This window comes from Scyliorhinus canicula, chromosome 28 (assembly GCF_902713615.1).
Source record: "Scyliorhinus canicula chromosome 28, sScyCan1.1, whole genome shotgun sequence".
Classification (NCBI taxonomy): Eukaryota; Metazoa; Chordata; class Chondrichthyes; order Carcharhiniformes; family Scyliorhinidae; genus Scyliorhinus; species Scyliorhinus canicula.
Genome location: NC_052173.1, coordinates 1,020,490 through 1,032,763, shown reverse-complemented (window position 1 = coordinate 1,032,763; position 12,274 = coordinate 1,020,490). Strand labels below are relative to the sequence as shown.

Here is a 12,274-nt window from a genome sequence, read left to right as displayed (position 1 = left end):
TAAAGATTATTATTATGGGCCCTGCACGCTTCCGCTGGGCCACTCAAAGAACAAAGGAAATTACAGCACAGGAACAGGCCCTTCGGCCCTCCCAGCCTGTGCCGATCCAGATCCTTTATCTAAACCTGTCTCCTATTTTCCAAGGTCTACTTCCACTCCGTTGCTTCTTTTAGCTGTTTTGCCCCTGCTTCTAGAATTCCTTCCCAAACTCTCCTGCCATTTTTAACCTCTTTAAAGCCTTTTCTTTGACCACCTCCTTTATTTATCTCCATTCTTTCCCTCTGACCCCGCTTCCCTTTTCTTTACAGCTAAATGTCCACCTCTCTATGTAAAGAGCTTCTGAGATGACGTCTATTGTGTGTGGAGCTCTGTATAAACGCAAGTTGTTGCATGTGCTCTTTAAAAAGTCGCCATCTGATTGAAGCTGTACTCAAACCTCTGAAAAGTAAGTCGAAACTCCAATAGACAGAGATGAGTGGGCAATAATTAAGCTCAGTATAGAGAAACTTTACAATACTCAAGACTGTAGGGTTGTTATTGTTGCGGTAATTTATTCATTGCCATTTAGTTACATTTTACAATGTTTTGCCATATTTTGGGGACGTAATATTTTTAAAAATAAAAATGTTCATCTATCTTGAGTTAACTGAGGCACAAGTAACTTTTCGACCTGATACTCTTCAGGGAGCCAATAGTATTGGAAGAGTGCAAAAGGTACATTGCATTGTAACTGGTATAACGATGCTTGCCTTCCCTCAGAATATGGAAAAATGCATTAATTTAATGTGATTTGAATGTTTTCTGTATGTTTAAAAATGGAGCACATAGATTTGTAGTTGGTTTATGATAGTGGAGCATCTTAACTGCCATCAATTTCTGCCGTTGGTTTAAACAAAAGCAATGTTCTAGTTCAGTTCTGCTCTGGAAGCTGGGCCTTTTGAATATTTTTAAGACCGAGGCGGATAGATTCTTGGTAAGCAAGGGGATGGTGGGTTACCGGGAGTAGGCGGGATGCAGAATTGAGGTTGCTATCAGATCAGCCATGACTTATTGAATGGTGGAGCAGGCTCGAGAGACTGAATGGCCTATTCCTTGTTCATATCATTGTTTTTTTTCAAGAAAAAATTGCAATTTTAGATTTTTCATTTATTTGAATTCTCTGAAGAATCGATTCAACTTTAAAATGATCAAAAATAAACTTTACTTGGAACTTCCCCTCAGAACTCGATGGCGTGCACTGAGCGAGCTTGAAACGACCGCAGTGTAGTGAAGCTGACATTTAATCTGTGAAACAAAGCTGCAGATTAAAGATTGAATATCTTTTTGTGGCTTTCAAAAGAGAAGTTGTGTGCTGTACAAAATAGATTTTTTGATGTATAAATTACAGGCGGCCTCTCAATAATCCCACTCTAAATGGTGAGAAGACGTGCAGTTGGGTGAATCAAAATTCAGAAATCTGGTTCCATCCTCCTACCCAACCAGCTTCCCAAAATAGAGGTGGATTGCTCTGGATTTCTGTATACTATATTTTTCACTGTAGCAGGTAAACCAGGAGGGCACTTGACACAACAGTTTCCATCACCCCAGACTGAATACCATTTCTTTGAATAGGATGAAGATGGAAACCTGCAATTGAGTCCATTTGAATGCTAAAGTTTTAACAGAGCTCTTTGTACCAATAAATGATGGAAGCATTTTTTCAAGCTTTTCAGATACATGTGTAATGTTTGTAACTGTCTAATGTAAGAGTTGTGAAGCATATGCAATGTTTGCCCCTCGACCCATCAATTGATTATATTAGGTATTTTTATGGCAGAGAATTAAACCTGAATTTTGGGAGGTGGAACAAAAATGTTAATTTTTTCCCCAAAGATCAGGTTTGGTAATGCACGCACATTGTATCTGTGATGCCTGTATGTGTGTCAACGAGCCACGCTAGTGTTGACTAACTTTACCAGGTACTGCTTTGAGGACTGTGGGCTTTTATACTTCAGTGAATGTTGAAGTCTTCCATTCCTTGTCGTGCATGGAGCAAAGACAGCAGTAGTACTGACACAGTTGCTATACCGGTGCTTCCTGAAAACAGAAGTAATCAATCAAATGCCAATTTGTGCCATACACTCTTGGCAAGCAATGCCTTGGTAAAATGAAAATTGTTGTTAAAATTGAGGTTCATATGATTGATTATATTTTGGGACTGCAGCTTTAAAGTTGGGGTAAATGATGGCTGCATCATGTGATCTGTTCTGCAATCTGCATGACGGTGAGCCTGGGGGTTTTTGATTGTTGGAGATCAAAGGAAGGCTTGGATAGGTTTACTGAGAAGCAAGTGCTAATGGGTTGTAAACAGTTGTGCTGTGAATTATGTTTACTTTTAAGATGGCAGTGGGGTTGTGGCCATGATTTGCTACTTAACCTTGTATTTAGATAGAAAGGCTAATGTGTTTCGTGTTGACTTGAGGAAGAAGGCATAAGAAACCAATTGAGGAAGAAGGCATAAGAACCATTTTAAGATCAGGTTACCGGCTTCCCTACATTTCGTAATTGCATGGGATGTGAGCATTTTTGGCTCAGCCAGTATTTATTGCGCATCTCTAAATTTCCTTGAGAAGAAAGTGGTTGTGCAGTGCCTTATTGAATCGCTGTAGTCAATGTGGCTAGATACAGTGACAGTTCTATTAGAGAGGGAGTTCCAGGATTCTGAACCAGCGGCAGTGAAGGAATGGCGATACATTTCCAAGTCGGGATGGTCTGCTTTGGAGGGAAACTTGCAGGTAGTGGTGGTGTTCCTTGTAAAAAATGTTTAAATTAAAAAAATAAAAATAAATTTAGAGTACCTAATTATTTTTTTCCAATTAAGGGGCAATTTAGTGTGGCCAATCCTCCTAACTTGCACATCTTTGGGTTGTGGGGGTGAAACCCACACAGACATGGGGAGAATGTGCAAACTCCACACAGACAGTGACTCGGGGCCGGGATTGAACCCGAGTCTTCGGCTTTGTAGGCAGCAGTGCTAACTACTGCGCCACCGTGCCGCCCAGTGGTAATGTTCCCATCTGTCTGCTCTCCTTGTCCTTCCAGGTGGTAGCAGTCGTGGGTTTGGAAGATGCTGTGTCAGGCGCCTTGGTGAGTTCTTGCCGTGCATCTTGTGGATGGTACACCCGGCTGCTACTATGTGTTGATGGAGGAGAGGTGAATGTTTGTGGTTTGAGTGCCAGCCAAGCAGGCTGCTTTATCCTGGATGGTGTTGAGATTCTTGAGCGATGTTGAAGCTGCACTAATCAAGTAAAGTGAAGAGTATCCCAACACCGTTCTGATTTGTACTTTGTAGACTTTGGCTAGGCTTTAGGGAATCAGGAGGCGAGTTCCTCATTGCAGTATTCCCAGCCTCTGACCTACTCTTATAGCCACAACATTATATTTATTTGGCTAATCCAGTTTAATTTCTGGTCAATGGTAACAAGCCCCCCCCCCCCCCCCCCCCCCCCGGTGAAAGGCCGGTAGTTGATCGGGTTGAATTTCTGTTTGTTTCGTGTAGAGGACATATCTAGGCAATTTTTCACTTTGCCGAGTAGATGCCAAAGTTGTAGCTATGCTGGAGCAGCGTGGCTAGGGGCTTGTGCCTGTGCTACCCCTGGAGCACAAGTCTTCAGTACTTTTGCCAGAATATTGTCAGGGTCCATGGCCTTTGCAGTATCCACAGGCTTCAGCTGTGTCTTGATGTCACGTAGAATGAGTTGGATTGAAGACTTGATATTTTGTGATGCTGGGGACCCCCGGAGGAGGCAAAGATTGATCACAGACAACTGCTGTCTATCTATGATATTCAGTGTCGACAGCAGTTGGGACAAAAGGCTGCTTGACTTTGCGAGTTGTAATAGCCAGATGCAGGAGTGTGAGATGCTCTAGCAGAGACACAGCCTGCTACCAATTCTGAGAGTTTTGTTCTGGCATGGCTGTGGGCAGAAGAATCATCAGGACCCATATATGACTACTGGTGATGGATTTAAGAAACTCTTCGAAAGCTGAGGGAACCGTATGGACGTAATCACTCAAAGATACTACTCTAAACCTTTCCTTGGATTGCCACCTTCCCATGGTGGAGAGACTTGAATGTTTCGTTGATCCCGAGAGCAATGCCGTCGAGAGTCTTGAGCTCCTGGCTGGGTCACCCATGATGGTGAGGTTGGAGGGGAGGACCGAAACGAAGCGTAATTGAAAACCAGCTCGCGATTGCAGATCAGGTGAAGATACTCATAGTATCAACGGCTACGATGGTGGATGAAGGCTGCAGCAGCAGAGAGATACCCAATCATCGAGGTTCCCTTGCCAATGGAACTGGACCTACCCTCTGTCAAGGACCATGTGTCTGCTGATGTGCAATGGCATACCCACGAAAAAAATGTTCTGCACCAGGCGTCTACCTAGAGGAAACCACACCTCCACACAGACTAGCCATGTAGCGATCATCAGAAGGTGACCGAGATAGGACCATGCGATCTGAAGTCCCTAGCTTCGGACCGACGCGTAGGCGGTGGAGTTTGATTTAGTCGTCTCGCTCTTGGAATAAGAACAGGAGAGCGTTTCTGCAACTTTCTTCAGAACTGAAGAGCCCTATCGAATAGAATCTATAGAATCCCTACAGTGCAGAAGGAGACCATTCGGCCCATCGAGTCGTACCGGCCCACTGAAACAGTACCCTACCAAGGCCCACTTCCCCACCCGATCCCCTGTAACCCCGTAACCCCATCCCTGGACACTAAGAGGCGATGTAGCAGGGCAATCTACCCAACCTGCACCTCTTTGGACTGTGGGAGGAAACCAGAGCACCCGGAGGAAACCCACGCAGACACGGGGAGAACGTGCAAACTCTACAGTCACCCAAAGCTGGAATTGAACTTGGGTTGCTGGCGCTGTGAGGCAGCAGTGCTAACCACTATTAAGCACATGAAGAATGTAAAAGCTGCAAGATCCCAGCAGAGATTTTCAAACTTGGAGAAAATTAGAATGCTCGATACTGAAAATCTGGGACAAATTCCTGCCGACCTCTGGGATGCTGTCATCACCCCCATCGCCAAGAAAGGAGACAAAGTGGACTCTGGTAACTACCGAAGAATCTCCCTGCTCTCCACCACCAGGAAGCTTGTCACCCAAATCCTTGCTAGCCCCCTTCTCCCAATCTCTGAAGAAATCCCCAGAAAGCCAGTGTGGCTTCCAACCAAACCAGAGAACAGTGGTCACTATTTTCACTGCTAGCCAACGTCCAGGAGAAATGCCAGAAGCAGCATCAACCACTCTACATGGCCTTCATCAGTCTTACCAATGTTTTCGACTCAATCAATCAGGAAGTGCTATGGAAGACCCTGTCAAAGGCCAGCTGTCCAGAGAAATTCATCAACATCCTCCTGACTTCTCCACGGCAAGGTAGCATAGTTATTAGCACTATTGCTTTGCAGCGCCAGGGACCCGAGGCCGATTCCCAGCTTGCGTCACTGCAGAGTCTGCACGTTCTCCCCGTATCTGTGTGGGTTTCCTCCGGGTGTATGGTTGTCTCTTACAAATCCCGAAAGACGTACTTGTCGGATGAATTGGACATTCTGAATTCTCCCTCCGTGTACCCGAACAGGCGTCGGAGTGTGACAACCAGGGGATTTTTGCAGTAACTTCATTGCAATGTTAATGTAAACCTACTTGTGAGACTAATGAAGATTAATATTATTAGATGTTGGTGACAATTCCAACCGACAGAAATAAACCTTTGAGGCCAAGGCAGGAGTTGAGCAGGGATGTGTCATTGCTCCACCCTTTTCTCCATCTTCATTGCCATCCTCCTTCATCTTGTCAAGAGTAAGCTTCCCAGTGGAGTAGACATCGTCAACAGGATGGACAGAAAACATTTCAACCTCAACTGGTTGAAATCCAAAAAGAAAACCGCACTGACATCGTTCGTGGGACTTCAGTATGCGGATGAGATCGCCATCTTCACTCTCTCAAGAAAATCTCCATGCTTAACACCTTCATAGAAGCATACTAAAGAATTGGTTTTAGCCTCAACCTCAAGAAAACTTGAGTCCTTTATCAGCATGTCCCAGGGCAAGATCTGGTCTCTCCCTCCATCACGATCAACGGAGAAACCCTACTAAACATGGAACATAGCCCATACCTGGAGAGCCACCTCTCTACTAAGGCTGGCGTTGTTTCAGGGATTCAACATTGTATCCAATCTGCGAGCGTCTTCTTTGGATGCCGAAGGAGGAGAGCCTTATGAGGCCATCCAAGATCCTTGTATACAGGGTGGTTGTCCTCCCGACTCTTCTATAGGGCTCAGAAACTTGGACTCCGTGCTGATGCCATCTTAAGGCCCTGGAGCGGTACCATCGATGCTGTCTGAGACGGATTCTCCGCATCGGCTAAGAGAGCAGGAGTGCCAACATCAGCGTCCTTGACGGAGCCAAGAGGACCAGCATAGAGGCCATGATCATCTGAAACCAACAGAGCTGGTTGGGCCATGTGCTTAGGATGTCAGAGTTTCTACTTGGAGGAACTTCCTGATTGAAGGGACACAATTCTTTGAGGCCACCTGACTAAGAGAAGGCCTGGAAAAGGTGCCCGAGAAAGGAATACCACTGCTCTGGAGTCCAAGGACCTATCCTACCTCCTGGAATCGCTTGTCAATTGTGCGGTCAAAGAGGCGGCTCATCAGCCATGCCAGCACCCATTAGGTGGACAGGGGCTGGTTTAGCACAAGGCTAAATCACTGGTTTTGAAAGCAGACCAAGGCAGACCAGCCAGCAGCATGGTTCAATTCCCGTACCAGCCTCCCGAACAGGCGTTGGAATGTGGCGACTAGGGGCTTTTCACAGTAACTTCATTTGAAGCCTACTTGTGACAATAAGCGATTTTAATTTCATTTTCATTCCATACTCCTTAGTGAGTGATTGCTGAAGAAGACTACTCTGAAGCACCGAAATGGAAACCCATCAGAAGCTGGGAGCAACTGAACTATTTGCTGTAAGGACTATAATTCCATGGAGAGTATGATGTTTGCTATGTCTAACTGGGGTATGTTCCTTTCTCTGTAGTTAATTATTAGTTAACGGTGCTTTCGGTCATTTGTTACAGTATAAGTTTTCAAATGTAAAATCGTGCCATTGCCATTCCTTCAGCTGTCAATACCTTGTTTGAATGTTATCAGTCTCTGATAACACTGCAATCTGCAACAGTTTTGATTATCCTGCCATCATGGTGGTTGGAGCCACAACAGGAAACATAGTTAAACTTAAATTTTATTTTATCATTAAAAAAAATACAACTGCCTACGGTTGAGGTAGTCTGGCGAGGCCACAAAAATGGTATCTAAACTATGTAAATATAGGTGGGTTATCATATAGTTTGATCGCGCCTTTAAGTGCTGTTTTCACTAATTTATATGGATTTTTTTTGACCAGTCAGTTTTTTCAATATTGATTTGGTATGATCTAACAAGTTTGCTTTAAATTAGCTATTTGTGTTCACAATAGGGAACAGGAGAAATAAGTTCCAAGTTGCAAAGTATCACTTCAAACTGCTAATATAAAACACTTTTGCATGTGAAAGGCCCTATTTGTTGGAATTGGGAGTACAAGAGGGGCTAGATAGCTCTGTTAGCTAGATCCAAAAGCACCCCCCCCCCGAGACTTAATTGGTTTGTCTTGAAATAGCAGTGCAATTGTACCCTTGTCAGTCCAAGCTAGTGGCTACTGATGAGTTGAATGTTCACCACATACTCTAGTTGCACCAAGTGTATGATCACGTTTGTCACAAAGTTATGGTAATTTGGTTAAGAACATGCCTTCATCCTTCCAATCTATAGTGTTTATGCATGCAAGTTCGCCACATAGTGGTTCCAGACCTTTTGTGCTGTTGAATGATGTTAAATGGAGGCAAGCCAAAGAAATTATGCCTCTTGGGCTGTTGGCTAGAAGCAGGGAGCGTCTGTCTTGATAGTGACAGTTGCAGATCTTATGAAATATATTGTCCACTTTCTCCCTTTAACAGGGAAGGATGCATCATGTGATGTATATGGCCCTAGCAGAAGATAAAAATGTATTTTTAATAACTAACACTTGTATTTCTCAATGTTTCTTTGCCCTTTTCAATATTGCTGACTTTTTTTAAAGCTAAAGCATTTCCAATTTACTGGAGAGGTGCATATCTTTTATACCAAAGTACATGCTTCATTTGTGCCCAGTAATTTCTAACCTGAAAAGCTGGATAGTGAGTGAGCCAGAGAACAGCCATTGATTACGTCAAATTGTGCTTTGCCATTCGACTGTTAATATAGTTCAATTCCTTCATTGCAAAGTCACTTGTCGTTGAAGCAACTACACAGTACGTAGAAAGTCTAGAAGTCTCCATTGTACATTACCAGTAAGGAGACGGTGCACATCATATCGAACCCCAGTGTTCACCCAGTAAGTACAGAATCTTTTGATAGAACATTACAGCGCAGTACAGGCCCTTCGGCCCTCGATGTTGCGCCGACCTGTGAAACCACTCTAAAGCCCATCTACACTATTCCCTTATCATCCATATGTCTATCCAATGACTCTTTGAATGCCCTTAGTGTTGCCGAGTCCACTACTGTTGCAGGCAGGGCATTCCACGCCCGTACTACTCTCTGAGTAAAGAACCTACCTCTGACATCTGTCCTATATCTATCTCCCCTCAATTTAAAGCTATGTCCCCTCATGCTAGACATCACCATCCGAGGAAAAAGGCTCTCACTATCCACCCTATCTAATCCTCTGATCATCTTGTATGCCTCAATTAAGTCACCTCTTAACCTTCTTCTCTCTCACGAAAACAGCCTCAAGTCCCTCAGCCTTCCCTCATAAGATCTTCCCTCCATACCAGGCAACATTCTGGTAAATCTCCTCTGCACCTTTTCCAATACTTCCACATCCTTCCTATAATGCGGCGACCAGAATTGCACGCAATACTCCAAATGCGGCCGCACCAGAGTTTTGTACAGCTGCAAGATGACCTCATGGCTCCGAAACTTAATCCCTCTGCCAATAAAGGCCAACACACCATAGGCCTTCTTCACAACCCTCTCAACCTGGTCGGCAGCTTTCAGGGATCTATGTACATGGACACTGAGATCTCTCTGCTCATCCACACTACCAAGAATCTTGCCATTAGCCCAGTACTCTGTCTTCCTGTTATTCCTTCCAAAATGAATCACCTCACGCTTTTCTGCATTAAACTCCATTTGCCACCTCTCAGCCCAGCTCTGCAGCTTATCTATGTCCCTCTGTAACCTGTAACATCCTTCCGCACTGTCCACAACTCCACCATCTTTAGTGTCATCTGCAAATTTACTCACCCATCCTTCTACACCCTCCTCCGGTAATTTATAAAAATGAGAAACAGCAGTGGCCCCAAGACAGATCCTTGTGGTACACCACTAGTAACTGGACTCCAGTCTGAACATTTCCCATCAACCACCACACTTTGTCGTCTTCCAGCTAGCCAATTTCTGATCCAAACTGATGACTGGTTTTAAATTCTAGGAGGAATATGCTACACTTCACTGTACTGTTTTCTGTACAGCTGACTTTTCTGATCTTACATATGTTTCATAATTTGATCAGGTTTTTAAAATTTACTTTACAATTTTAAGAGATATTTCAGTTCATTTTACAAATTCTGCCAAAGAAAAAAGAATTTCCCCAGAATTTCTATGCGTGATTGTTTGTTGAATTGTAATTGTCAGAACACTCCAGCACTATTTCAGTGAAATTATAGTTTTTTTCCTTTTCCTTGCTGTCGTTGCGGTTTCTATTTAAAACTGATTTCCAATGGGAATGCATCGGTTAGCGCTTTTATAAAAAAAAAAGCTTAATTGGTTAAGTTCTGTCTCTAAATTTGTTATTTCCTCTACTTAATTGAGTGGTTTTTCCCCCAAATAAGTGAGTAAAAACTGAAGATATGGAAGCATTTTCTGTTCGAGATGTGTGCTAAGCCTGTTGACTGAAGTAATTTGTACTTAATTTCTACATGTTAGCAGGTCTTCAACTATTACAAACTTTCCGTCAAATGTAAATGTAATAGTAGCCATGCTGTAGGGTGCTACAAACGTGTTTATAAAAAAAAAAGTTTCATCTTTCACCACTTGATGCTTGCAAAATTTTGCGCATGAATTAATTTTGGGCATTGTCCCAAGCGTAGAAACTGTCACTTATTTCGAGTAACCACATTGTTACACTCCCGTGTAGTGCAGATGCAGTCCTTGCATTGATGCCCAATCTATAGTTGCTCACAGCACTTCGGTGTCATGTGTCAGGGGCCGATTTAGCACAGGGCTAAATCGCTGGTTTTGAAAGCAGACCAAGGCAGGCCAGCAGCACGGTCCAGCCTCCCTGAACAGGTGCCGGAATGTGGCGACTTGGGGCTTTTCACAGTAACTTCATTTGAAGCCTACTTGTGACAATAAGCGATTTTCATTTCATTTCATGTCTTTCATAGTAATCTTTCATTTAGTGTGTCAGCTATAGTTTAGTTAGTAGGATTCTTGCTTCTTAGAAGATTGTGGGTTCAAGTCCCACTCCAGAGGCTTCTTCCTTACAATACTGAAGGTGTGCTTCTGCCACGTGGACTGTACTGAATTGCAAAAAAGACTTGAGCACAAATCTTGCTTGACTCCCATTGCCAGTACTGAGGTAGTGCTGCAGAGTTGGAGGGGCAATCTTTTGGATGAGAGATCGTGTTTTCGGGATCCTTAAGGGGGAGGGGGAGCAGCCCCAATTCGTGGTCCACATAGGTACCAACGACATAGGTAGGAAAAGGGATAGGGATGCAAGGCAGGAATTCAGGGAGCTAGGGTGGAAACTTAGAGCTAGAACAAACAGAGTTATTATCTCTGTGTTGTTACCCGTGCCACGTGCTAGCGAGTCGAGGAATAGGGAGAGAGCAGTTGAACACGTGGCTGCAGGGATGGTGCAGGAGGGAGGGTTTCAGATTCCTGGACAATTGGGGCTCATTCTGGGGTAGGTGGGACCTCTACAAACGGGATGGCCTACACCTGGACCAGAGGGGTACTAATATCCTCGGGGGGGAGGAGGTTTGCAAATGCTCTTCGGGAGGGTTTAAACTAGTTCAGCAGGGGATTGGGAACCTGAATTGTAGCTCCAGTACACAAGAAGCTGAGAGTAGCGAGGTCATGAGTAAGGTTTCAAAGTTGCAGGAGTGTACCGGCAGGAAGGAAGGTGGTCTAAAGTGCGTCTACTTCAATGCCAGGAGCATCCGGAATAAGGTGGGTGAGCTTGCGGCATGGGTTAGTACCTGGGACTTCGATGTTGTGGCCATTTCGGAGACATGGATAGAGCAGGGCGAGGAATGGTTGTTGCAGGTGCCGGGGTTTAGATATTTCAGTAAGTTCAGGGAAGGTGATAAGAGAGGGGGAGGGGTGGCATTGTTAGTCAAGGACAGTATTACGGTGGCTGAGAGGACATTTGAAGAGGACGCGAATACCGAGGTAGTATGGGCTGAGTTAAGAAGCAGGAAAGGAGAGGTCACCCTGTTAGGGCTTTTCTATAGGCCTCCGAAAAGTTCCAGAGATGTAGAGGAAAGGATTGCAAAGATGATTCTGGATAGGAGCGAAAATAACAGGGTAGTTGTTATGGGGGACTTTAACTTTCCAAATATTGACTGGAAACACTATAGTTCGAGTACTTTAGATGGATCCGTTTTTGTCCAATGTGTGCAGGAGGGTTTCCTGATGCAGTATGTAGAGAGGCCAACAAGAGGCGAGGCCGTATTGGATTTGGTACTGGGTAATGAACCAGGACAGGTGTTAGATTTGGAGGTAGGTGAGCATTTTGGTGATAGTGACCACAATTCGATTACGTTTACTTTAGTGATGGAAAGGGATAGGTATAAACCGCAGGGCAAGAGTTATTGCTGGCGGAAAGGCAATTATGATGCGATGAGGCAAGACTTAGGATGCATCGCCTGGAGAGGAAAACTGCAGGGGATGGACACAATGGAAATGTGGAGCATGTTCAAGGAACAGCTACTGCGTGTCCTTGATAAGTATGTACCTGTTAGGCAGGGAGGAAGTGGTCGAGTGAGGGAACCATGGGTTACTAAAGCAGTTGAATCACTTGTCAAGAGGAAGAAGGAGGCTTATGTGAAGATGAGACGTGATGGTTCAGTTGGGTCGCTTGAGAGTTACAAGTTAGCTAGGAAGGCTCTAAAGAGAGAGCTAAGAAGAGCCAAGCGAGGACATGAG

At 44.4% G+C, this 12,274-nt stretch overlaps 1 protein-coding gene across 4 annotated transcripts in view; it reads left to right on the top strand.

The window, feature by feature from the left end:
- The window catches only part of ikzf4 (IKAROS family zinc finger 4), a 235,272-nt gene that overhangs the window by 76,233 nt on the left and 146,765 nt on the right, over positions 1–12,274 (top strand). Inside the window, exon 1 of one of the 4 annotated variants that reach the window (XM_038786689.1) lies at positions 315–445. The exons of the other annotated variants lie outside the window; for them this stretch is intronic. The gene's annotated coding sequence lies outside the window, so the exon portion shown is untranslated. Of the gene's footprint in view, positions 1–314; positions 446–12,274 lie in introns of those variants that run through there. 4 annotated transcript variants of the gene reach the window in all.